This window comes from Pseudophryne corroboree, chromosome 7, assembly GCF_028390025.1.
Source record: "Pseudophryne corroboree isolate aPseCor3 chromosome 7, aPseCor3.hap2, whole genome shotgun sequence".
NCBI classification, from domain to species: Eukaryota; Metazoa; Chordata; class Amphibia; order Anura; family Myobatrachidae; genus Pseudophryne; species Pseudophryne corroboree.
Genome location: NC_086450.1, coordinates 242,239,683 through 242,265,682, shown reverse-complemented (window position 1 = coordinate 242,265,682; position 26,000 = coordinate 242,239,683). Strand labels below are relative to the sequence as shown.

General features: G+C 48.1%; 1 protein-coding gene across 1 annotated transcript in view; it reads right to left on the bottom strand.

The window, feature by feature from the left end:
- The window catches only part of SEC22A (SEC22 homolog A, vesicle trafficking protein), a 258,941-nt gene extending 245,067 nt beyond the window's left edge, over nucleotides 1-13,874 (bottom strand). The window contains exon 1 of the mRNA XM_063934060.1: nucleotides 13,630-13,874. The gene's annotated coding sequence lies outside the window, so the exon portion shown is untranslated. The remainder of the gene's footprint in view (nucleotides 1-13,629) is intronic.
- Nucleotides 13,875-26,000: the final 12,126 nt, after the last annotated feature.

Here is a 26,000-nt window from a genome sequence, read left to right as displayed (position 1 = left end):
ATTAAAAGAAAAAATTGTCCTACCATGGATTTTTTTTTTTTAAACACCTGTTAAACCAGGATCTGAACAAGTGTCCATGCAAACACAATGTTCACTGTGGCTGGAAAGCCTAACCACTTGGCTACAGAGCCACCTGTAAAAACAATAAGCAAAGCTGCTGCGGTGTGGCCATGTTTTGCAGTGCTCAACAGATAGTGTTAATAAGCACTGAGTGCTGACCAATTATTCTTGCTTACTGCAAAATAGACTTTTAATGTCAGCATATTATATATATATATATATATATATATATATATATATATATATATATATATATATATATATATATACACACATACATTTTTTTATAATAATATCTCAAACAGTGCAACATCCAATTGAGGATACAACCATCATCCACAAACACATGTATGCTTAGCCATATGGAAGCATTTCCAATGTACTCACTGAGGAAACACATGGCCAATTATGTACTGAGACTGTTAACACTATCTGGTGTATAGACAGTAGTTGAACCCAGGATTCGAACCAATGACCCTGCAAGCAGCATCTACACTGTTGGCGGGAAGCCTAACCAGTAGGCTACAGAGTCTCCCTGATACACAGGTATAACACATTTTTACAAGTCTGAAACTAAATGTGACCGCGCACAGGCTTAAAACCTGAGATGACTACTGCTTGACCACAGCTTAGTTAATGGGCCCTTCTAGTGGCCGGCGCCGGGAGCGCGCTCTGGAGAGCTATCCTGACTGTAAAACCTATGGTAGGTTTATATTGATAGTGTAAGGCCAAACTGAGCTATTTTTTAACAGTTTAAACCAGCATGTATTAGTATGCAATCTAGTTGGATCACCAGTTTCCCCCAGATGGCAAAACAGTATGCAACCCTGCTTAGCTTCCAAGCTCAGATGAGTTTGGGCGTATCCAGTGTGGTGTGGCTGTAGAATAAAAATACCTACAGCACCTTGTACTCCCAGGTGGCTAATCAGGCCCAACACTGCTTAACTTCCAAAATCAGATGAGATTGGGCGTATCCAGTGTGGTGTGGCCAAGTGAATTAAGCCAAAGCTGCTGCAGGTGAGTGAACTCACACGGCTCCACAGATACTGTTTTATAAGCACCATGTGCTGACCAATTGTTATAACATATCTTACTTTACAACAAATGAACAAAGCCAGTATTTGGCTGCCACAACCCTGATTCAGATTTGCAGTCTTTAGGATAATATCATTATAAACAGTTATGATATAAATAATTATGTATATCCATGTTTTAGACATGGCAGGGAAACTGCTTATTAGTAATTGCTGGTGTCTTACTCATGCAGACAGACAATACTCAAAACAAAAACAAAGACAGACAACTTGCACGACTCAGTAAATAGCACTAAGGTGTCTCTATAAATATATATCTGGCTAAGTGCAGTGCACGCCAGCCATATGCCTGCTCCCAAATTCCCCTTAACACCCCTGCGCCTTCAATGGAGGAGAGATGTAACACAGGAAATTCTGGAAATACAACAGGAAACATGGTTAATCTTGTTTTAACCAAGACTTCATAGCCTTTTGTAATACATATGCAGCGCTGCTGTATTCCCTTATCAATAAGAGTTGAATCATGAGATTTTATCCAGTGACCCTGACATTTCTGTGTGCAGGGAACATCACTGTGGCAGCAAAGTTACTCACTAGGCTAAGAAACCTGCCTTTTGACTCTCATTTGTGTGTCCCCCCATGCTCCGTATACCGTTCTCTCTACACGGAGCCGGGCTATGGTGGAGAGGGAGCCCGAAGCGGCATCGAGGGCCTGGGCCACACACACACACACAGACAGTATCACAGTGGGGCGGCAGCGTGAGCTGACCGCCCCGTTCAACATACCTGGACCCTGTGGTGAGGGCTATGACGGGGCTTCTCTGTAAGTTCCGTCCAGCCTTTACTGCAGGTTTTAGTCCTGCAGGTGGTAGTGAGGGAGCTCTTTTTAGAGAGAGGTCCGACACCCACAGCTGCTAAAGCAGCCTTCACTTATCCCGGACCCACGCCTATTGGAAGGGGGGAAGGGATGTGGTAAATCGTTGAAAAAAGAAAAACTTAGAAAAAAATCCAATGAAATGTGGACCTCTGTGGCAGCAAAGCCACAAGCCTACTAACTGTGTCGAGCACAGAAAAAACACTGAGGTACTCGGGGATATGGAGGGGAGGTATAGTTCCAAAATTAATTTATTCAGTGCCTACTTCCTGTGGAAGCCGTCCATATCCCCAAGAGTACTCCAGTGACCCCTAGTGGATGAAAAAGAAATTTAAAGAGAAGAGTTTGCCTGATTAAATCTTCAAAAAGGCGTATTAGACATTATGATGATTTAAAATTGTGGCAACAGGAAAGTGAAATGCAAAGAAATTTAACTTACATATCTGACTCTCACCTTGGGAAGAGAGACATGGCAATGGAGAGGATTATGGTTGCAGAGAATGGCGCAATGGTGTACGATAAAAAGCACTTAGTAACTGTATTAAGAATGAAAGTAACAAATGTAATAATGTTTATAAAAATGAAAGTGTAAAAATTACAAATATTAAACTGTGCAAGTCGCACCCCATGTCAAACTTCCCTCAGGACTACAAGCAAGAAAGTGAGCCCAGCACGATGTCGGCACCTTTTCCAGTAGCCATCCTACCAGACATCCAGGTGGACGCGACCAAATCGGTAAAGGCAGTAATCAAACCCCCTAACGGAGGGTCAGGTGAGGTCGTGTCCACAGGTACGTACGGTGTTATATATCACGCACAAACAAATGTACCCCATATTGTAAAACCAACACAAGGTGATGTAATTAAATTTAGTCCTGTCAGAGTGATCACAGTCACCAATGGGAAGACTGACGATCAGGGAATCATTCCCGTCAAGGACAGTGCAATGCGCCGTCCCTGGTCTCGGACAGAATTGAGATCAATCATGTCTGAATTCCCTGATCCCAGGGAAGATTTAGTTGCATGTCAGAGGTTTATTAAAGAACTAGGAAACTCCACAGAACCCACCAACAAAGATTGGCGGACAGTGCTGAGGGCATGTTTGCCCTCCAGTGTTGACCCTGCGAAATTTATTTCTGATTGTAAATTAGACACAGAAGTACCTCAAACGGAGGAACACATTCAGGGATGTATTAAGCAGATCAACCGACAGTTAGGAAAATATTTCCCAGCCGTTGTCGAGTGGAGCATCAAAAGACACTTGGAGTCACAGGGCAGTAAGCAAATAACAATCAGTAGACAAGCCCCGACAACGAAGCCACACCAGCTTAAGACCCAAAATCCTGTGAGAAATTCAAATGTGGTAGCTTGTTACCATTGTCACAAAGAGGGACATTTTGCAAGAGATTGTAGATCAAGAAGTAGACAAAAGTCATATCAACCCCCTAGACAACAACATAACCATGGTATCCAAGGAATCAGGGAAGTACAGGGAAAGCGGTTGATGGTGATGAGCATCCAAGCATTAGAGGAGGCATCAAATCAACCAAAACCCCAGGCCACTGGCACATGGAGGAAGCCAAGGGTTTGTTATCTTTGTAAAAGAGAAGGGCATTATGCCAGCAACTGTAACAGCCCACATAAAGTCAGACCCCCTAAACAAAGATATGAGCAAAGTTATGACACACCAAATTATAATCAGGGATCACATAGGAAGAATTTTGGGCCACACCCATGATATGTAGTCAGGAAAGGTGATCATTAGGACTGATGGTAAGCCTGAGGTAACGGTTAATAAATTGGGAGGTCATTCCCTGAAGACACAGGAAGGACCGGGGTAAAATTTGTTAAGTATCTGTAAAAGGTTTTTTTTCTCCCCATCTCTTACGGTTATCGGTAGAACTCAAACATTACATAGCTACTTGGTCTTTGCAGAAGTCTACCAAACCCCAGCATGACCTACCCGCATCAATGTATCCTGGCCAGATACAAAGGGTGGAGTATGGAAATGCTGGTGGGAGGGACTGCGCAAGGATACCATAGGACATGTAGATGTGACAGCCTGATGATGAATGGAAGATCTGACAATGTTTTTTTTTCTCTCCTGAAAAATGTTTTTTTTCTGTTGTTGTTTATTGTTGATTTATGTGATGCATATATATATGAACGGTTCTCTCTCTTGTTGTTTTTTTTTTCTCTCTCTCTCTCTTCTTTCTCATGTTCTCATAACGTTACAGATGGTATGTCACACATTAGTTGGACAAATGGTAATGCAAGATTTATTCTCCTTACAGAAAGAGCGCTGAGCTAGAAGAAATATTGTATCACCAGAATGATTAGAAGACTGAGAGACAGCATCTTTGAGATGACAGCAGAACAAGAAGAACAACAAGACTAGAGAACTAATTATCGTAACAAGTTTCTCTCCCCCCTCAAACTGTTTTTCTGTACCCCCATTACAAATTTCTCCTTTTCTCCTCCTGTAAGATGGACTTGCCCCAAGAGACTGTGATATGGATTTTCCTGTTGACCATGATGTTGACCAGAGCAGTCTGTTTCGGTGAGAGTACCAGTGAGGTCGAGAAAGGATCCAGAAGGGTTTCTGATGACTGAGACGGAGGTGTAAATTTCCAATAGCAACACAATCACCGAGCAAAGGCGAGTACCGGAAACGATCCAGCAGCCATGTTATTTATAGACATTGTGAAGGATTGTTAGCTGAAGAGAACTGTATCTGTAGACACTGTGACAGTATAGTTGAGGATGGGTGCATCAAGAAATGTCAGTCCAGTTTTAACATTAACATGGACCGGCATCCATTGAGTGACTATCACTCCTTAGTGGGTAAGGTGTTAAGTCAAACAGACTGTTGGGTATGCTCTCAAGTACCTCAAGGCCATAGCAAATCAGGATTAGTACCATTCCCTTTAACTATAGGGGAGGTACTTGAGCTAAGTGGTGGGAGGCCGGTGGACAAGAGGTTTAATATCTCTAGTCCTCCTAGTTTGAAGCTCCACCAATATCATGTGGATAGGTCCTTAGTGTGTTTTAACATTTCCAATCCCCGAAAGCCGGGAAATTGGGAAGTGTCATGGATTAATCAAACCATGACATTCTCACATAGAGCCGACAGATTGCCCATAGACACAGAACTTATACGCCAGATAGCCGACCATAGGAAATTCTTTCGGTATAGGTACACCTTAGGAAGTAGGATCATGCGAGTTGGAGAAGTATCACCAGGATACTGTGCACAGATCGTACAAACTGAACAGATGGAAGAATTAGGGCTAGGAGAGTTCACATGGAAAATGTGTAATATGGTTATGTCCTACTCCGTCCCATATGTTCTCCCTGATGATGCATATTTCATATGCGGGAGGAAGGCGTATAAGTGGCTTGCCCCAAACTCAGAAGGGTTATGTTATATTGGAAAAGTACTGCCTGAGGTAATGACCGTATCCCACACTAAAATGAAAGATATTTACCGCAGTGCCCAAGCTCCTTATACTCACACTCATTACGAGCACCTCGTTAAACGGCACCTGATAGAAAGAACAGAGCATCTGGCCTCTGACCCGATCCATGAATCCACCGGGATTCAATTCCTAATCGCGTTAGATATCACTCGTACCGCCAGAGTGATAAATTATAAATATATATCTGCGCTTGCAAATTTATTAGACAATATCACTGAAATGTATGATGACACATTCAGGTATACCGGAAGGGAGCTCCAAGCTTATAAAACAGAACTGGTTCAGCATAGGATGGTTCTTAATTATCTCACGGCAGTGACAGGTGGATATTGTGTCACACTGGCAACGCAGTACGGCGTAAAATGCTGCACTTATATTACGAATAGCACCGAGGACCCGGTCGAGGTCATAGACCAAAAGATGGACGACATTCTCCAATTAAAGTGGGAGTTCCGCAGGAGACACAATCTCACCCTCGCTGCTGTGGGTAATGAGCTGACCGGTTGGGTGTCATGGTTGAACCCGCGAAATTGGTTCTCTGGTTTAGGAGAATGGGCTCAAGGTATTATCATGGATGTAGGGAAATTTCTTTTGTGTATTCTGGGTGTCATCATATTGGTCGGTCTGATATTTAGATGCGTTCGGGGTTTAACAAAGTGTAAACGTAGCGCCCGAGTGAGGAGTTTAAGAAGTGAAGATACTGTAATAACAACGACTGATTTGATTTACGACCCAACCATTGAGACAATGTTGTGATGAAAATGTGATTCCACGGTCCGTTTCTTTCACCCGTTTCTCCTTTGTTTTCCTCCAAGGTACAAAGACATCCGCTTGGAAGAAGAATTTGACTACCTTTTACACAGACAATTGATGGACAATGCCATAGCAATTTTAAAATTTTACGATAGCCCAACACTTTTGTAAGCCTATGGACATTGAGAAAGCTTTTGCTCGCATTTTGGCAAAAGCCCAAAGAGACTACAGTCAACATGTACATCAACACAAGACACCAGACAAGACTTCAATCAACAAATGTATATTAAACTCATAGTTTACGACTGCATTTACCATAATTGCTTATCTTCATCTCTACAACCTTCAGGTAATGACATACATAGTCGATAGGGAATATAGGCACAGATATCAGCACTCACATATCCCCCCATTCATGTATCATCAACTAAAATGTGCTCCCCCATTTTGTTGCAACCAAAAGCCGAAAAGAGCTCGGTAAAGTTTGACAGCCCATCCACAGACCCGTACCACGGGATAAGAAGGAATTCAAATGTATACTTCGCAATACCTCGAAGCTTGATTTAAAACACGTACGGCACGATGATACATGACCCCCCAAACATGGATTCATACACACATGCTTCTGCTATCTCACTAGGTCATACCGTTTTCCCACCTTCTTCTCTTCTCCCCTACCCAATCATAGAAATGTATTATACATGACATATATTTTTCTCTTTTTGAACTGTTTTAGGAAGTGGCAGTTATTGGTGACTGCCAAAGGGTGGACTGTCAAAGTCAGAAAAATATCACGCTGCACATTGCCATATATGCACCTCATGCGTGTGCCCGCTGCACGTGCATGAGCCCTCCCGTGCGTGCGTATACTCGCGGTCGCGTGCACTCGCAGGCGCACAGTGTGCGCATTTACGGTAGAGTTTGTGTGCGTCTAGCGGGCGACTCGATCGTTACATATTTTAGTCATATAATGTATTTTGTAGATTATGGTCCCTTTGATAGAATCTGAAAGTTTAGTTAATGTAGCATGTTCGGGGACAAAGAGATTCCTCTTTGTTTGATACGAAGGGTCAGACAGGGGTTACACAGTGGTGTTTAGTATCCATCGGAAGAGAATATAATTAGCAATATTCCGGTGTTGGTTTGAAGCGGATTACTCGCTCGTGCGTATAGTTATGGACATAAGAAGTTTATGGACATTTACTATATTTGCACTTTATTACCCATGCGGCGGGAAACCAAGTTTCCCTCTCACCTGAGCAGTTTGGAATAGTCACAGCCCACCTGTATGAACCAACCTATGACCTTTTGTTATAATGCGAAGACGAATTCCTGTGTCCAATGAACAATAAGAATGTAGGGACCATTCTACTGTACTGTGTGTAGTGTATAAAAAGACAAGCCGATCTGGGCCAGCTCTCTCTACTCTTCTCAACGGTTCTCATCACTGATAATCGGGAGCTGGATATCCAGAAAGGCGCTTGCGATTGTTCCCCTTGTGCGTAAGTTCTCTGCAACCATCTTTATCTCCTAATTTGTTGTAAGCCATTCTCTCTCTCCTTCCCCCTTAAATGTAATTGTGACTTTGTTGTATTTTAACGTGTAGTTACTCGGTTAGGTATTTTATGTTAGTTTGGTAGTGTATAACTTGTAATGTGTATTCTTTTGCGATTGAACGTTCATTCTCTCCCTTAAAAGGTGTTAGACCCTTAGACCGGTATTTGAGTGTTTATTATATTGCTAAAGGGTTCTCAGAGCGTAAGAGTCGCTCATACAGCTTTTAAACTAACAAAGTTACACTGTATTGCAATTACACCTTATCACTGCACAAAGGTTTACAATATAAGTACATTGTTTATGATATTGTTACAAAGGTTTAACTCTTTGAGCGTCAGCGCCGCTTGTGATCTCCTCGTGGTCTCGAGCGTCCGCTACGCTGATAGCGTATCGTTACGTTAATCGGCAGCCTATAGCGTGCTTGCCTCTACGCATCAAGCCGTGAGCGAAAGTGCCGCTCGTGCGTCTCGTCCACGGCTAAGCGTCCGCTACGCAAAGTGCGTACCCTTACGGTACCACATACTCCAATAGCGTACTGAGTCTCTTAACCTTTTAGCGTGTTTAATATAGGATATATATTAGGCTTTGTCAAACTCTACCCCCTTAGCAAGTGATGCCGTCCCCCTAGACGCATCCCCATCACTGTCTGCTGTGTCAGAATCGGTATCCGTGTCATCCTGCATAATTTGGGCAAGAGCACGTTTGTGAGAATGTACCGCAGGGGGCCCCGAGGGAGCAGTATTAAACCATACCGCCATAGCAACCCATTCAGAAATCTGAGAAATAGCCCCCCCCCTCCAGTTCTCTAGCTGGGATCTGCGCTACAACAGTGCAATCCTGATTACATGGGATGGGATCTTCCTGAGAAGATAAATCCTCTGCAGCATATGAGAGTCTCTAGACATGTTTGCTTGTACACCCCACATAAACACAGGGTACAGGGCAGACAGTTCCCCCCCAAGAATGTCCGACACAGCGCTATATAGGTATAGGGAGACCCTTAACCAGCGCTGACTGTGTCCCATAACAGGTGACACAGTCTTACACAGCCTCCCCTCCTACAACACCCTGGTACCGTACAGATAGCTGGAGTTGCTCTGGAGGGACTGCTCTTCCACTGGCAGCATGTCTGCAGACAGGAAAATGGCGCTGAATGATGCTGGGTCCGCTCTGAGGAGAAGCTCCGCCCCCTTAATGGTGCGGTCTTCCCGCTCTTCCAAGATTATAATGGCCTGAGGATTTTTTGCTGGCTGAGATCCGCAGACCCAGTCAGGCTTTCTGGTCAGTGTAGGGTTAAGGCGCCGGCTCAGGGCGCCCCTCACAGCACCGCACCTAAGTACCGCTGAGCCTCCCCCGGAGCGCAGTTAGTACTGCGCTCCTACCCTGTAGCCGCCATCTTCACACCGGCCCCCCGCTTGCTAGGGGGGGTCGGTGTCTCACTCGTCACAAACTTCAGCTCTGCAAGGGAGTGGCGGCATGCTGCTGGGGTGAGCGTTCCCCTGCGGTGGGGAGCGATCTATCCCCTCTGGAGCTCAGTGTCCAGTCAGCTGAGACAGTGGCTCAGACCCCGCAGGGCGGACACTGCTCCCCCCCTCAGTCTCTCGCTGCAATTTCTATGAATGTAGAGTTAATCCTGCTAATTGGAAAATGCCTTCACCGGCTCCATGCAGATTATTACTGTGATCAACACATAGCTAAGCGAGTGGACCTGTACCCCAAATTAACAAATAAATAGGATATCCTGTAAAACATAATCAGACATTTGTGGGCAATGCAGTAACATTTGGAATGACTCCTATGTACCATCCATAGGTGAATAACTGATGTAAACAAGGGATTACGATGGGGAAGAAGGACCCTGTGGCAGATGCAGCCTGTTACTATGGTGGTTACGATTGTTCTTTACATCCCACATTTGTTCCCAGAGTGTTAAATCACTTCTTGGGTTTGGTCCTACCAGTCATTTTGAGATACATACACAGAGCAAATCTGCAACCATATTTATTAAAAGAACAAAATAAAAAAATTGAGATAAACCGTAGCTACAGTATAAAGAAAGCAGGTGAACTTGCAGGAGTGAGACAGAGAGTGCTAAAATAGGACCTCATCCCCCTGAATGATGTGATGCTGCTCACTAGCTGTATTAAGAACAGTTGTACCATCATTACTAGGAGTGCCTTTTATGCCACAATTTTTGTCATTTCACTTTTCATACCGAGGTCAGCAAAGAGGACAATGTCTAATCAGCTTTGAATGGAAGATGATTTCACTAGATCTTTACTGTATAGATTAGCTGGTGAATGTCTGATTACAGCACATGAGTTGGTGAAGGCAAATTCAGTAACAAAAAAGGTTAAATGCTTTCATGCAATTAAGCAATAATTATTATTTAGGGACAAGATTCAATTCTATGGGGTATATTCAATTAAAGTCGGATCCATTCCGACATGCATTTGTCGGAATGGATCCGACAACCCCTATTCGGCGCCGGGCGGGCTCTCAGTGAGGCAGCTGCTGCTGCACAGGATGTATCACACAGGGCAGCAGGGGCGAAGGAAGCTGGTTGGCGTGAGGTATATGTTAGGGCTTATTTAAGCATGTCTTTTTCTAAAATCAGTAACAGCCCTTACACACAGCAGCTGCACGGACGCCAACCCAAATCCGACAGGTTTGGACTGGTCCTGACAGTGTCAATCCGACTTTTTAAAAGTCAGATTGACATTGTCGGAAACGGGGCTAAAAGCTGTCGGATTTGGTCCCCTCTCCGACAGAAGCACGTGGATTGGCGGCGATTCAGCCGATCCACGTGCTTTCTGACAAGTCGTATTTCCCGACTTGTCGGAAAAAATTATGCTGGATTGAATACGTTGGAACCCCTTCCGACCTATTCTAGTCGGAAACTGCTGTCTTTCCGACAAGACGGCAGTTTCCGACTAATTGAATATACCCCTATGTGTCCACATATTTTAGGATTGGCGGCCACCAGCATTGGTTTTTACCTATCACACTGACCATAAATAATTTGAATTAACCCTGTCCCACCAATCCAAGGAACCCCTACAAGTGTCCTGAGGCACCCCAGGATGCTGCGGCACACAATTTGAGAACCACTGCAATAGGACATTAAGAATGTGATTGATCGAAGGAATTAATCAAGGAATTTTTCTGCACATACTAGAAGCTACAAACAATTTGCCAATAACCATGCGATTGTCCGGTTTTATTGCATAGTGTGTAGGCATATGCGTTTTGGTCAAGCAGCAGTTAAAAAGTTATGAAATGCTTGGCCTCAATTACCTGATGTAATGTGGGCATCTCCTATAAGCCCAAATGTGACTGGCCCTCTAACGCTGGGTGTCGCAGGCCTGCTGGGGGTTAACAGCTCCTGCCCTGTGACAGCACACCACTTAGCACTACCTGCAATGGGAGCAGCAGCCACAGAATCCGGACACCATCCCCAGAGACAACCCACCTGTGGACGGACGCAGCACAGTGCCCGGTAACCATGGACCCCTCCCTAGGTTTAACCCCCTCAAAACAGCCACCTACACCCCAAATGACACCCGCACCCCACACCAGTCCCCACAGGCAGCCAGCAGCACCAGAGCAGACGTCCGCACAACGGACGAGCACACACAAGACACCCACAGCACCCAACCCACCCTCCAAACAAGCCCAGCACCACCTGCTACATGCAGCCGCGGCACAGACACGCTGCCCGGGATCCACCGTCCGCAACACAGAAAAATCACACTCCGCAGCCGCAGACCACACCACCACTCCCCCCCATCCCCACAAGCCCAGCACCACCTCCTACATGCAGCCGCGGCACACACACGCTGGCCGGGCCCCGCCGTCCGCTCCACGGATGAGCCGCAGACCACACCACCAATCCCCCCCTCCCCACGACCCCCGCACCACCTCCTGCACGCAGCCACGGCACACACACGCTGGCCGGGACCCGCCATCTGCTCCACGGACAAGCCGCAGACCACACCACCAATCCCCCCCTCCCCACAACCCCCGCACCACCTCCTGCATGCAGCCGCGGCACACACATGCTGGCCAGGACCCTCCGTCCGCTCCACGGACGAGTCGCAGACCACACCACCAATCCCCCCCTCCCCACAACCCCAGCATGACCTCCTACATGCAATGCCCACAATGCCAGCTATACAATGCCCCCACAGTGCCAGATAGACATTGGCCCCACAGTGCCAGATAGACAATGCCCACACTGTGCCCGATATACAATGCCCCGCCAGTGCCAGGTATACAATGGCCGCTGTGCCAGATATACATTTCCCCTCGCTGTGCCAGATATACAATGCCTCCACAGTGCCAGATATACAATGGCCCGCTGTGCCAGATATACATTTCCCCCCGCTGTGCCACATATACAATGACCCCGTGCCAGATATACAATGCCCCGCTGTGCCACATATACATTCCCCCCTGCTGTGCCTGATATACAATGCCCCCCTGTGCCAGATATACATTGCCACATTGTGAGCTCATTGCCCCCACCTACACCCACCCCTTACCGCTGGCTCTGTTTCTTCTATGTGAGGGGAGGAGAGCGTAGGGCAGCGCCTCTCCTGTACCTCAATCCTCTTTGATGCCCGGTCTCACTCTCCAGCAGCAGTGGGGGGTCTATCTGAAATGAGGCGCATGTTCCTTAGCCAATCTCAGCTTGCCGACCCACAGCCAATCACGAGCCGGCCCGCAAGCTCTCATTGGCCATCAAACCGGTGCCTTATTCAGATTGATCCCGCCCCCACCGATGGAGAGTGAGACCGTCCATCAAAAATAATGGAGGGCCAGGAGAGGTGCTGCGCTCTCCTTCCCTCACACAGAACAAAGCCAGGGAGATGCAGTATGGTGGACGGGCCGGCGGTACTAGTATTTGCTAAATACTAGATGTGTCCACATACAGTTAGTAACAAGCCCATTAAAGATTATGAATAGGCCCCTATGGGCTCGATTCAATTCACTGCAGAAAGAATAGCGCCAAGAATTAGCTATTCAGCGCGCTGTCAAGTCGGAGAAGGTTGGTTCCTGCAGACTAAACAGGTAACTGTGTTGTGAGACTCAGCATTCTCCAACTAAAGTGCCTGGCGCGATGCTGTTTCTGCGACGCTAAGGGCAGAATCCAGTATCGCAACAGTTCTTTTGTCGGATTTCTGCTCGCACACCTCCAGAGACAAGGAAGAAACCCTCTCGTCGGGCGTCACATCGCACTAAATTTAATAGCACCGGAAACTAATTCCCGGCACTATTCAATCCGTGCTGAATTATATCAAGGGGAGGCACATTGCATCTCCACTCTGCATTATGGGAATAACTGTAGCAAACAAAGGGGCAGATGTATTAACCAGGAGAAAGGGTAAAGAAATTATAAACCAGTGATAAACGCAACAGCCAATCATTACAGATTTGAAAAATGCGTTATCATCTTGCGCTTATCACTGGTTTATCACTTCTTTATCCTTTCACCAGGTTAATACATCTGCCCCAAATGAGGTATAGTGCTCCTCTTCTCTCTCTGCATACCAGAATGTGAGAGTGGGCTGCACAGTGCTCCTTCCCCATCTCTCTCCATACAAGGAGTAATTCTTAGTAAATATATGCATATAGGTGGTTTTACACATTACTCCCAAACCCCACTCTCTTCATGCTCGGTGTAGCCTGTATGAAGGGGTGCACTCTGCACCCCAAACACTCTTTGCATTGACAGTGCGGATATAGTGGCCTCCTATCTCTGTCCCACGAGTGACATAAAGCCAGCTCCAGTCCGGTCTTTAAAGTCTCTAATGACATACAATAATATTGTCCTCCCTCCTCCCCACTAGAATGGTATTTCCGGTACACACCCAGTGCCGACAACCTCTCAGTCTCCAGGTACCGACTCCGCTTCTCCTACAGCTGCCCGATTCGTGACGTGTCCATCCAGGTGCATGTCGGTAGCGGAGACTCGGGTCTCCATAGAGACGGCATCAGGGAGGAGCTTCCGGTTGTTTTTACGCGTTATGTAGAACTGCGGCGTCACATGACCTCTAGGATAGCACGTGTCAAACATCAAATAACTTTACTCTGTGTGTACCTTATACCATACCGAACAACAACCCTCTCCAGGAGGGACAGAATGCTACGCTCCTGGACTTCTATGTTGGGAGCTATCCTACTACATCACACTGTACACACATACATACAGTATACAGAGCCTCCAACATGACCCGCCCCACTAGGTACAAAATGCTCTGTCTCTGGACTTCCCTCTTAATTTATGATTTCCATCACCTGTGTTGAACTAGTTAAATGATAAGAAAGCTGTTTCTTCACAGGTGATGGCAATAATAAATTAAGAGGGAAGTCCAGAAACAGAGCATTTGTACCTAGTGGGGCGGGTCATGTTGGAGGGTATGCAGTATATATATATTGTATACTCCTAGTCCATATCTCACAACATGACTCTCTCTCGAGGAGGGACAGAATGCTCTGCTCCTGGACTTCTCTCTTAATGTATGATTGCTGGCACCTGTGGTGAAACACCTTTCTCTGACGTCCTAGTGGATGCTGGGAACTCCGTAAGGACCATGGGGAATAGCGGGCTCCGCAGGAGATTGGGCACTCTAAAAGAAAGATTAGGTACTATCTGGTGTGCACTGGCTCCTCCCTCTATGCCCCTCCTCCAGACCTCAGTTAGAATCTGTGCCCGGCCCGAGCTGGTTGCACACTAGGGGCTCTCCTGAGCTCCTAGAAAAGAAAGTATTTGTTAGGTTTTTTATTTTCAGTGAGATCTGCTGGCAACAGACTCACTGCTACGAGGGACTAAGGGGAGAAGAAGCGAACCTACCTGCTTGCAGCTAGCTTGGGCTTCTTAGGCTACTGGACACCATTAGCTCCAGAGGGATCGAACACAGGCCCAGCCTCGGTCGTCTGGTCCCGGAGCCGCGCCGGCGTCCCCCTTACAGAGCCAGAAGCAAGAAGAACGTCCTGGAAATCGGCGACTGAAGACTTCGGTCTTCATTAAGGTAGCGCACAGCACTGCAGCTGTGCGCCATTGCTCCCTATGCACACCACATACTCCGGTCACAGATGGGTGCAGGGCGCTGGGGGGGGGGGGGGGGGCGCCCTGGGCTGCAATTAGAGTATCTTAACTTTGGCAAACAACACATAATATAGCCTGATAAGCTATATATGTGTAAAAATCCCTTGCCATAATACACTTATAAGAGCGGGAGAAGTCCGCCGAAAAGGGGGCGGGGCTATCTCCCTCAGCACACTGGCACCATTTTCTCTTCACAGTGCAGCTGGAAGACAGCTCCCCAGGCTCTCCCCTGCAGTTTCCAGGCTCAAAGGGTTAAAAAGAGAGGGGGGGCACAAAATTTAGGCGCAAACTGTATATAAAAAGCAGCTATAGGGATGAATCACTTTCTATTAGTGTAAATCCCTGATTAAATAGCGCTGTGGTGTGTGCTGGCATACTCTCTCTCTGTCTCCCCAAAGGACTTTGTGGGGTCCTGTCCTCAATCAGAGCATTCCCTGTGTGTGTGCGGTGTGTCGGTACGGCTGTGTCGACTTGTTTGATGAGGAGGCTTATGTGGAGGCGGAGCAGGTGCCGATAAATGTGATGTCACCCCCTGCGGGGCCGACACCAGAGTGGGTGGATATGTGGAAGGTATTAACCGACAGTGTCAACTCCTTACATAAAAGGCTGGATGACGTAACAGCCATGGGACAGCCGGCTTCTCAGCCCGCGCCTGCCCAGGCGTCTCAAAGGCCATCAGGGGCTCGAAAACGGCCGCTACCTCAGATGGCAGACACAGATGTCGACACGGAGTCTGACTCCAGTGTCGACGAGGTTGAGACATATACACAATCCACTAGGGGCATCCGTTGCATGATTTCGGCGATGAAAAATGTGTTACACAATTCTGACATTAACCCAAGTACCACTAAAAAGGGGTTTTATGTTTGGGGAGAAAAAACAGCCAGTGTTTTGTTCCCCCATCAGATGAATTGAATGAAGTGTGTGAAGAAGCGTGGGTTTCCCCCGATAAGAAACTGGTAATTTCTAAAAAGTTACTGATGGCGTACCCTTTCCCGCCAGAGGATAGGTCACGTTGGGAGATATCCCCTAGGGTGGATAAGGCGCTCACACGTTTGTCAAAAAAGGTGGCACTGCCGTCTCAGGATACGGCCACCTTGAAGGAGCCTGCTGATAGAAAGCAGGAGGAAATCCTGAAGTCTGTATATACACACTCAGGTACTATACTGAGACCTGCAATTGCCTCAGCATGAAGTGTAGTGCTGCTGCAGCGTGGTCTGATACCCTATCAGATATTAGTGTTACCCTCGACAGGGATACTATTTTGCTAACCATAGAGCATATTAAAGACGTCGTCTTATATATGAGGGATGCACAGAGGGATATTTGCCGGCTGGCATCCAGAATTAATGCAATGTCCATTTCTGCCAGGAGGGTATTATGGACCCGGCAGTGGACAGGTGATGCTGATTCTAAAAGGCACATGGAGATTCTGCCTTATAAGGGTGTGGAATTGTTTGGAGATGGTCTCTCGGACCTCGTATCCACAGCAACAGCTGGGAAGTCAAAATTTTTACCTCAGGTTCCCTCACAGCCTAAGAAAGCACCGTATTATCAGGTACAGTCCTTTCGGCCTCAGAAAAGCAAGCGGGTCAAAGGCGCTTCCTTTCTGCCAGAGGCAAGGGAAGAAGGAAAAAGGCTGCACTAGACAGCCAGTTCCCAGGATCAAAAATCTTCCCCCGCTTCCTCTAAGTCCACCGCATGACGCTGGGGCTCCACAGGCTGAGCCAGGTGCGGTGGGGGCGCGTCTCCAGAACTTCAGCGACCAGTGGGCTCGCTCCTAGATGGATCCCTGGGTTCTGCACGTAGTACAAGCTGGAGTTCGAGGCGACTCCCCCTCGCCGTTACCTCAAATCAGCCTTGCCTGCTGCCCTCAGAGAAAGGGAGGTAGTACTGGCGGCAATTCACAAGCTGTATCTTCAGCAGGTGATAATCAAGGTACCCCTCCTTCAACAGGGACGGGGTTACTATTCCACAATGTTGTGGTACCGAAACCAGACGGTTCGGTGAGACCCATTCTAAATCTAAAATCCTTGAACATTTATATAGAAAAGTTCAAAGTACCTCAAGGGTGTGGTACAGGACTGTCATTACCAATTCCAGACGTTGCCGTCTGGTCTGTCCACGGCACCGTGGGTATTTACCAAGGTAACGGCCGACATGATGATGCTCCTCCGAAAGAAGGGAGTCATGATTATTCCGTACTTGGACGATCTCCTTATAAAGGTGAGGTCCAAAGAGCAGTTGCTAGTCGGCGTGGCACTATCTCAGGAAGTGCTGCATCAGCACGGCTGGATTCTGAATATCCCAAAGTCGCAGCTGATTCCTGCGATGCGTCTGCTGTTCTTGGGCATGATTCTGGACACAGAACAGAAGAAGATATTTCTCCCGGAGGAGAAGGCCCAGGAATTATCATCTCTGGTCAGGGTCCTCCTGAAACCAAAGCAGGTGTTGGTGCATCACTGCACGCGAGTCCTCGAAAAGATGGTAGCTTCTTACGAAACAAGTCCCTTCGGCAGATTCCATGCAAGGATCTTCCAGTGGGATCTGTTGGACAAGTGGTCCGGATCGCATCTCCAGATGCATCGGTTAATCACCCTGTCCCTGAGGGCCAGGGTATCTCTGCTGTGGTGGCTGCAGCGTGCTCATCTGCTCGAAGGCCGCAGATTCGGCATACAGGACTGGGTCCTGGTGACCACGGATGCAAGCCTCCGAGGTTGGGGGGCAGTCACCCAGGGAAGAAACTTCCAAGGACAATGGTCAAGTCAGGAAACTTCCCTACACTTAATTATTCTGGAACTAAGGGACATTTACAACGCCCTGAGTCAAGCAGAACCCCTGCTTAAAAACCAACCGGTTCTGATTCAGTCAGACAACATCACAGCGGTCGCCCATGTAAACCGCCAGGGCGGCACAAGAAGCAGGGTGGCAATGGCAGAAGCCACAAGGATTCTTTGAAGGCGGAGAATCACGTGATAGCACGGTCAGCAGTGTTCATTCCGGGAGTGGACAACTGGGAAGCAGATTTCCTCAGCAGGCACGCCCTCCACCCGGGAAAGAGGGGACTTCATCCAGAAGTCTTCCAGCTGATTGTGAACCGTTGGGAACGGCCACAGGTGGACATGATGGCGTCCCGCCTCAACAAAAAGCTAAAAAGATATTGCGCCAGGTCAAGGGACCCTCAGGCGATAGCTGTGGACGCTCTAGTGACACCGTGGGTGTACCAGTCGGTTTATGTGTTCCCTCCTCTTCCTCTCATACCCAAGGTACTGAGAATAATAAGAAGGAGAGGAGTAAGAACTATACTCATTGTTCCGGATTGGCCAAGAAGAGCTTGGTACCCAGAACTTCAAGAAATGATCTCAGAGGACCCTTGGCCTCTGCCGCTAAGACAGGACCTGCTACTGCAGGGGCCCTGTCTGTTCCAAGACTTACCGCGGCTGCGTTTGACGGCATGGTGGTTGAACACCGATCCTAAAGGAAAAGGGCATTCCGGAGGAAGTCATTCCTACGCTGATTAAAGCTAGGAAGGATGTGACCGCAAAACATTATCACCGCATATGGCGGAAATATGTTGCTTGGTGTGAGGCCTGGAAGTGCCCAGTCTCCTGCGGAGCCCGCTATTCCCCATGGTCCTTACGGAGTTCCCAGCATCCACTACGGACTACGAGAAATAGAATTACCGGTGAGTAAATTCTTATTTTCTCATCCACTAACCTGTTCAATACAAGCTCCGGCAAGCATAAATTTAGAGACGTCCAGAGCATTGTGTCCCTCCTGGAGAGGATCTTGCTGGAAGGTATGCTATTCTACATCACACTGTATATAATACATAATCCTATGCTACACAACACATTATATACATACCTAGGCTGACCATACTATTCTTTTAAACAGGGATGCTTATGTCCACACAGGGTCTGTGGCTGGCTGATTTTAAGTCTGCATTTCACCTGCTAGTATTAATAAGGGATTTTATCTTACGTCCTAGAGGATGCTGGGGTCCACATTAGCACCATGGGGTATAGATGGGACCCCTAGGAGCCATGGGCACTTTAAGAGATTAATAGTGTGGGCTGGCTCTTTTCTCTATGCCCCTTCTACCAGACTCAGTTTAGAAAATGGAGGATCCGGTCACAGCTAGGGGAGCTCTTAGGAGGTTTCTTAGTTGTTCTCTTGGTCCACATTAGCACCATGGGGTATAGATGTGTCCACCAGGAGCCATTGGCACTTTAAGAGTTTGAGAGTTTGGGCTGGCTCCTCCCTCTATGCTCCTCTTACGAGACTCAGTTTAGAAAATGTGCCCGGAGGAGCCGGTCACAGCTACGGTAGCTCTCATGAGCTTTTCTAGTGAAAGTTGTTTTTAGAGTTTATTTTTTTTACAGGAGGCTGTTGGCAACAGCCTGCCTGCAGCGTGGGACTAAGGGGGGGAGCAGTGTCCGCCCTGTGGGGTCTGAGCCACTGTCTCCGCTGACTGTACACTGAGCTCCAGAGGGGTCGGATCGGTCTCCGCCACAGGGGACCGCTCGCCCCAGCAGCATGCCGCCAACCCCTTACAGAGCTGAAGAATGGTGAGTGAGACACCGACCCCCCTAGCAAGCGGGGGGCCGGTGTGAAGATGGCGGCATGAGGAGGGAGCGCAGTATTAACTGAGCTCCTGTGAAGGTTCAGAGGCACATGGTGCGGCGCTGTGAGGGGCGCCCTGGGCCAGCGCTTACCCCCACACTGGTCCACAAGTCTGTCGGGGTCCGCGGATCTCAGCCAGCACGTTTTACCTCAGGCCAGTATAATTCTTGAAGAGCGGGAAGACAGCGCCATTAAGGGGCGGAGCTTCTCAGAGCGGACCCAGCAGCGTTCCAGCGCCATTTTCCTGCCTGCACAGCGCTGGATGGAAGAACAGGTCCCTCCACAGCAACTCCAGCTATCAGTACACGGTACCAGGGGGTTGTAGAAGGGAGGGGAGGCTGTAAAATGACTGTGTCTCCTATTAAGGGACACAGTCAGCGCTGACAAGGGTTCTCCCTTTGCTGTAAGCGCTGTGTGTGGGTTGGCTCCGATCTCTGGGTCTCTCTTGCCATTCTTGGGGGGGGGGGACTCTGTCTGCCCGCACCTGTGTGTGTGTATGGAGTGTTTGGTGGTCTTCTTTAGCTATGTCCAGGGACACTGTCATATGCTGTAGAGGATTCCATCTAATCAGGATAGCACTGGTTTAGCACAGATACCAGCAAGGGATCCAGAGTGGTTTTCCTCTATCAAATCTTGGATTTCTCAGATTTCTGACAGGGTTGCAAGCAATGAATCTGCAACCCAGGTATTACAGAGCTCTATGGCAGTATGGCCCGGTTCTGGTACCTCAGGAAGCCCTGCTATATACCCCCACACATGTGCGCTTGTGCATGTCACACAAGACAACACGGATACCGATTCTGACACTACAGATGGTGATGGGGATGTGTTGCGGGGGTCTGCATCTCTTGCAAAGGGGGTGCAATTGTTGATAGAGGCTATCAGGGATGTGTTAAATGTTAATGATACCACACCTGAGCAGGTTGAGGAGGCTTTTTTCACTGAAAAGAAAAAAGCCTCGCTAACCTTCCCTGCGTCAAAGGAATTGAATGCTATATTTGAAAAAGCATGGGAAAACCCAGAGAAAAAATTCCAGGTCCCTAAAAGGGTCCAGGTGGCATTTCCTTTCCCTGAGGAGGATAGGAAAAAATGGGAAAACCCGCCGATTGTTGACGCATCTGTGTCCAGACTCTCAAAGAAGGTGGTTTTACCTGTTCCAGGATCTACCGCCTTAAAGGAGCCGGCGGATAGAAAAATTGCTAACACACTTAAATCAATGTATACTGCTTCTGGGGCCATATTACGTCCCACTATTGCTACTGCATGGATTGCAAAGGCAATAGAGAAGTGGTCGGCTACCTTACTTGAGGATTTGGATACGATGGATAGGGATGACATTGCTTTGTATTTACGCAACATACATGATTCTGCAGGTTTTATGGTAGAATCCATGAAAGACCTGGGTTTCATGGCTGCGGAAATATCTTCTATGTCTGTTTCAGCTCGTCGGGGACTGTGGCTGCGCCAGTGGTCGGCCGACGCGGAATCCAGAAGAAGTGTAGAGTCCCTACTCTATACAGGTCAGCGTCTCTTTGGGGAAGCTCTAGACACGTGGATATCCACCGCTACAGCGGGTAAGTCTCCGTTTCTTCCCTCAGCAGCACCTGCTCCGAAAAAATCCTTCTCTCCAGCTGCAACACAGTCCTTTCGGCCTAACAATCCTAGAAAGGCCAGACCGTCGAATACCTTCTTTAGGGGAGGTTGGGTTAAGTCCAAGAAACCTGCCGCTGCAGGTTCCCAGGAACAAAAGCCTACTTCAAGTACGCCAAAGTCCTCCGCATGACGGTGGACTGCACGCCCCGGTAGTCGGGCCAGTGGGAGCGAGACTCAGACACTTCAGTCATGTCTGGGTATCGTCCGGCCTGGATCCCTGATAGATATTGTGTCTCAGGGATACAGGCTGGAATTTCAAAGTCTCCCTCATCGCTTTTTCAAGTCAGGCTTACCAACTCTGTTGGAGGACAGCACTGTACTGTACTACAGGACGCTGTCCAAAAGCTGGTGCAGGAACAAGTCATTGTGCCAGTGCCGCCTCACATGCTGACCAAAGATTACTATTCGAACCTTTTCGTGGTACCGAAACCGGATGGTTCGGTCAGGCCCATTCTGAACCTAAAATCATTGAACCCCTTTCTAAAGGAGTTCAAGTTCAAGATGGAGTCTCTCAGGGCGGTGATATCAGGTGTGGAGGAATGGGAATTTCTGGCATCACTGGATATCAAGGATGCGTACCTCCACATTCCGATCTGGCTGCCGCATCAGGCTTATCTCCGCTTTGCATTGCTGGACTGCCATTTCCAGTTCCAGGCAGTGACGTGCGGTGAGGTCAAAGACTGGGGAGGTACTGCCTAACAAAACTGGATTTACACCAACATACAGCTTGAGGTGAGTAGGGGGTGTTCTCCCCTTTCCCCAACCCCCTAACCCTCCCTTCCCGTAGCCTAACCCTAACCTCCCCCCAGTGCCGTAACTAGACATTTTAACGCTGTGTGCAAGAAACAACATTGGTGCGCCACCCCTTCCCACATACAAACAAGAGCCAGCGCGCGCCAAAAATCTAGTGACGTGGCTTCATGGGGATTGGGCGTGACCACAGAGCTCCCTTTTACATATTACGGCAGGCAGAGTCCCCTTTTACACGGCACGGCAGGCAGAGCCCCCTTTTACACATTAGGCAGGTAGAGCTCCCTTTTATAAATTACGGCAGGCATAGCTCCCTTTTATACATAATGGCAGGCAGAGCTCCCTTTTACACAGCACGGCAGGTAGAGTCCTCCTTTCACACATTACGGCATGCAGAATTCCCCTTTTTGACATATTAGACAGGCAGAGTCCGCTATTTCACACATTATGGCATGCAGTCCCCCTTTTTTACACATTATGGCAGGCAGTCCCCCTTTTTTACACATTATGGCAGGCAGTCCCCCTTTTTTACACATTATGGCATGCAGTCCCCCTTTTTTTTTACACATTATGGCAGGCAGTCCCCCTTTCTCTGACGTCCTAGTGGATGCTGGGACTCCGTAAGGACCATGGGAATATAGCGGCTCCGCAGGAGACAGGGCACAATAATAAAAGCTTTAGGATCAGGTGGTGTGCACTGGCTCCTCCCCCTATGACCCTCCTCCAAGCCTCAGTTAGATTTTTGTGCCCGACGAGAAGGGTGCAATCTAGGTGGCTCTCCTGAGCTGCTTAGAATAAAAGTTTAAGTTAGGTTTTTTATTTTCAGTGAGTCCTGCTGGCAACAGGCTCACTGCTACGAGGGACTTAGGGGAGAGAAGTAAACTCACCTGCGTGCAGGATGGATTTGCTTCTTAGGCTACTGGACACCATTAGCTCCAGAGGGATCGAACACAGGCCCAGCCATGGAGTCCGGTCCCGGAGCCGTGCCGCCGACCCCCCTTGCAGATGCCGAAGTTGAAGAGGTCCAGAGGTTCAGAAACAGGCGGCAGAAGACTTTCAGTCTTCATAAGGTAGCGCACAGCACTGCAGCTGTGCGCCATTGTTGTCAGCACACTTCACCAACAGTCACCAACTGTCACTGAGGGTGCAGGGCGCTGGGGGGGGCGCCCTGGGCAGCAATGTATAATACCTTTTTATGGCTAAAATACATCACATATAGCCCTTGAGGCTATATGGATGTATTTAACCCCTGCCAGATCTCACAAACTCCGGGAGAAGAGCCCGCCGAAAAGGGGGCGGGGCCTATTCTCCTCAGCACACGGCGCCATTTTCCTGCTCAGCTCTGCTGTGAGGAAGGCTCCCAGGCTCTCCCCTGCACTGCACTACAGAAACAGGGTTAAAACAGAGAGGGGGGGCACTTATTTGGCGATATGATTACATATATAAAAATGCTATAAGGGAAAACACTTGTATAAGGGGTTGTCCCTGTATAATTATAGCGTTTTTGGTGTGTGCTGGCAAACTCTCCCTCTGTCTCCCAAAGGGCTAGTGGGGTCCTGTCCTCTATCAGAGCATTCCCTGTGTGTGTGCTGTGTGTCGGTACGTGTGTGTCGACATGTAGGAGGACGATGTTGGTGAGGAGGCGGAGCAAATTGCCTGTATTGGTGATGTCACTCTCTAGGGAGTCGACACTGGAATGGATGGCTTATTTAGGAATTACGTGATAATGTCAACACGCTGGAAGGTCGGTTGACGACATGAGACGGCTGGCAAACAAATTAGTACCTGTCCAGGCGTCTCAGACACCGTCAGGGGCTTGTAAAAACGCCCATTTACCTCAGTCGGTCGACACAGACACGGACACTGACTCCAGTGTCGACGGTGAAGAAACAAACGTATTTTCCTTTAGGGCCACACGTTACATGTTAAGGGCAATGAAGGAGGTGTTACATATTTCTGATACTACAAGTACCACAAATAAGGGTATTATGTAGGGTGTGAATAAACTACTTGTAGTTTTTCCTGAATCAGATAAATTAAATGAAGTGTGTGATGATACGTGGGGTTCCTCCGATAGAAAATTATTGGCGGTATACCTTTTCCCGCCAGAAGTTAGGGCGAGTTGGGAAACACACCTTAGGGTGGATAAGGCGCTCACACGCTTATAAAAACAAGTGGCGTTACCGTCTCCAGATACGGCAGCCCTCAAGGAGCCAGCTGATAGGAAGCTGAAAAATATCCTAAAAGTATATACACACATACTGGTGTTATACTACGACCAGCAATCGCCTCAGCCTGGATGTGCAGCGCTGAGGGGGCTTGGTCGGATTTCCTGACTGAAAATATTGATACCCTTGACAGGGACAAGATTTTATTGACTATAGAGCATTTTAAGGATGCATTTCTATATATGCGAGATGCGCAGAGGGATATTTGCATTCTGGCATCAAGAGTAAATGTGATGTCCATATCTGCCAGACGAAGACACGACAGTGGTCAGGTGATGCAGATTCCAGACGGCACATGGAAGTATTGCCGTATAAAGGGGCGGTCCATCGGACCTGGTGGCCATGGCAACAGCTGAAAAATCCACCTTTTGTTACCCCAAGTCACATCTCAGCAGAAAAGGACACAGTCTTTTCAGTCTCAGTCCTTTCGTCCCCATAAGGGCAGGCGGGCAAAAGGGCCAGTCATATCTGCCCAGGGGTAGAGGAAAGGGAAGAAGACTGCAGCAGGCAGCCCATTCCCAGGAACAGAAGCCCTCCACAGCTTCTGCCAAGTCCGCAGCATGACGCTGGGGCCGTACAAGCGGACTCAGGTGCGGTAGGGGGTCATCTCAAGAGTTTCAGCACGCAGTGGGATCACTCACAAGTGGACTCCTGGATCCTACACGTAGTATCCCAGGTGTACATTGGAAATTCGAGACGTCTCCCCCTCACAAGTTCCTGAAGTCTGCTTTACCAATGTCTCCCTCCGACAGGGAGGCAGTATTGGGAACAATTCACAGGCTGTATTCCCAGCAGGTGATAATCAAAGTACCCCTTCTACAACAAGGGAAGGGGTATTATTCCACACTATATTGTGGTACTGAAGCCAGACGGCTCGGTGAGATCTGAAATATTTGAACACTTACATACAAGCGTTCAAATCAAGATGGAGTCACTCAGAGCAGTGATAGCGAACCAGGAAGAAGGGGACGATATGGTGTCACTGGATATCAGGGACGCTTACCTACATGTCCAAATTTGCCCTTCTCACCAAGGGTACCTCAGGTTCGTGGTACAGAACTGTCACTATCAGTTCAGACGCTGCCGTTTGGATTGTCCACGGCACCCCGGGTCTTTACCAAGGTAATGGCCGAAATGATGATTCTTCTTAAAAGAAATATGGACGCTTTCCTGATAAGGGCAAGGTCCAGAGAACAGTTGGAGGTCGGAGTAGCACTATCTTAAGTAGTTCTACGACAGCACGAGTGGATTCCAAATATTCCAAAATCGCAGTTTTTTCCGACGACACGTCTACTGTTCCTAGGGATGATTCTGGACACAGTCCAGAATAGGATGTTTTCTCCCGGAGAAGAAAGCCAGGGAGTTATCCGAGCTAGTCAGGAACCTCCTAAAACCAGGAAAAGTATCAGTGCATCATTGCACAAGGATCCTGTGAAAAATGGTGGTTTCTTACAAAGCGATCCCATTCGGTAGATTTCACGCAAGAACCTTTCCGTGGGATCTGCTGGGAAAATGGCCCGGATCGCATCTTCAGATGCATCAGCGGATAACCCTGTCTCCAAGGACAAGGGTGTTTCTTCTGCGGTGGCTGCAGAGTGCTCATCTATGAAAGGGCCGCAGATTCGGCATTCAGGACTGGGTCCTGGTGACCACGGATGCCAGCCTGAGTGGCTGGGGAGCAGTCACACAAGGAAAAAATTTCCAGAGAGTGTGATCAAGTCTGGAGACTTCTCTCCACATAAATATACTGGAGCTAAGGGCAATTTACAATGCTCTAAGGCAGCTTAGCAAGACCTCTGCTTCAAGGTCAGCCGGTATTGATCCAGTGGGACAACATCACGGCAGTCGCCCACGTAAACCGACAGGGCGGCACAAG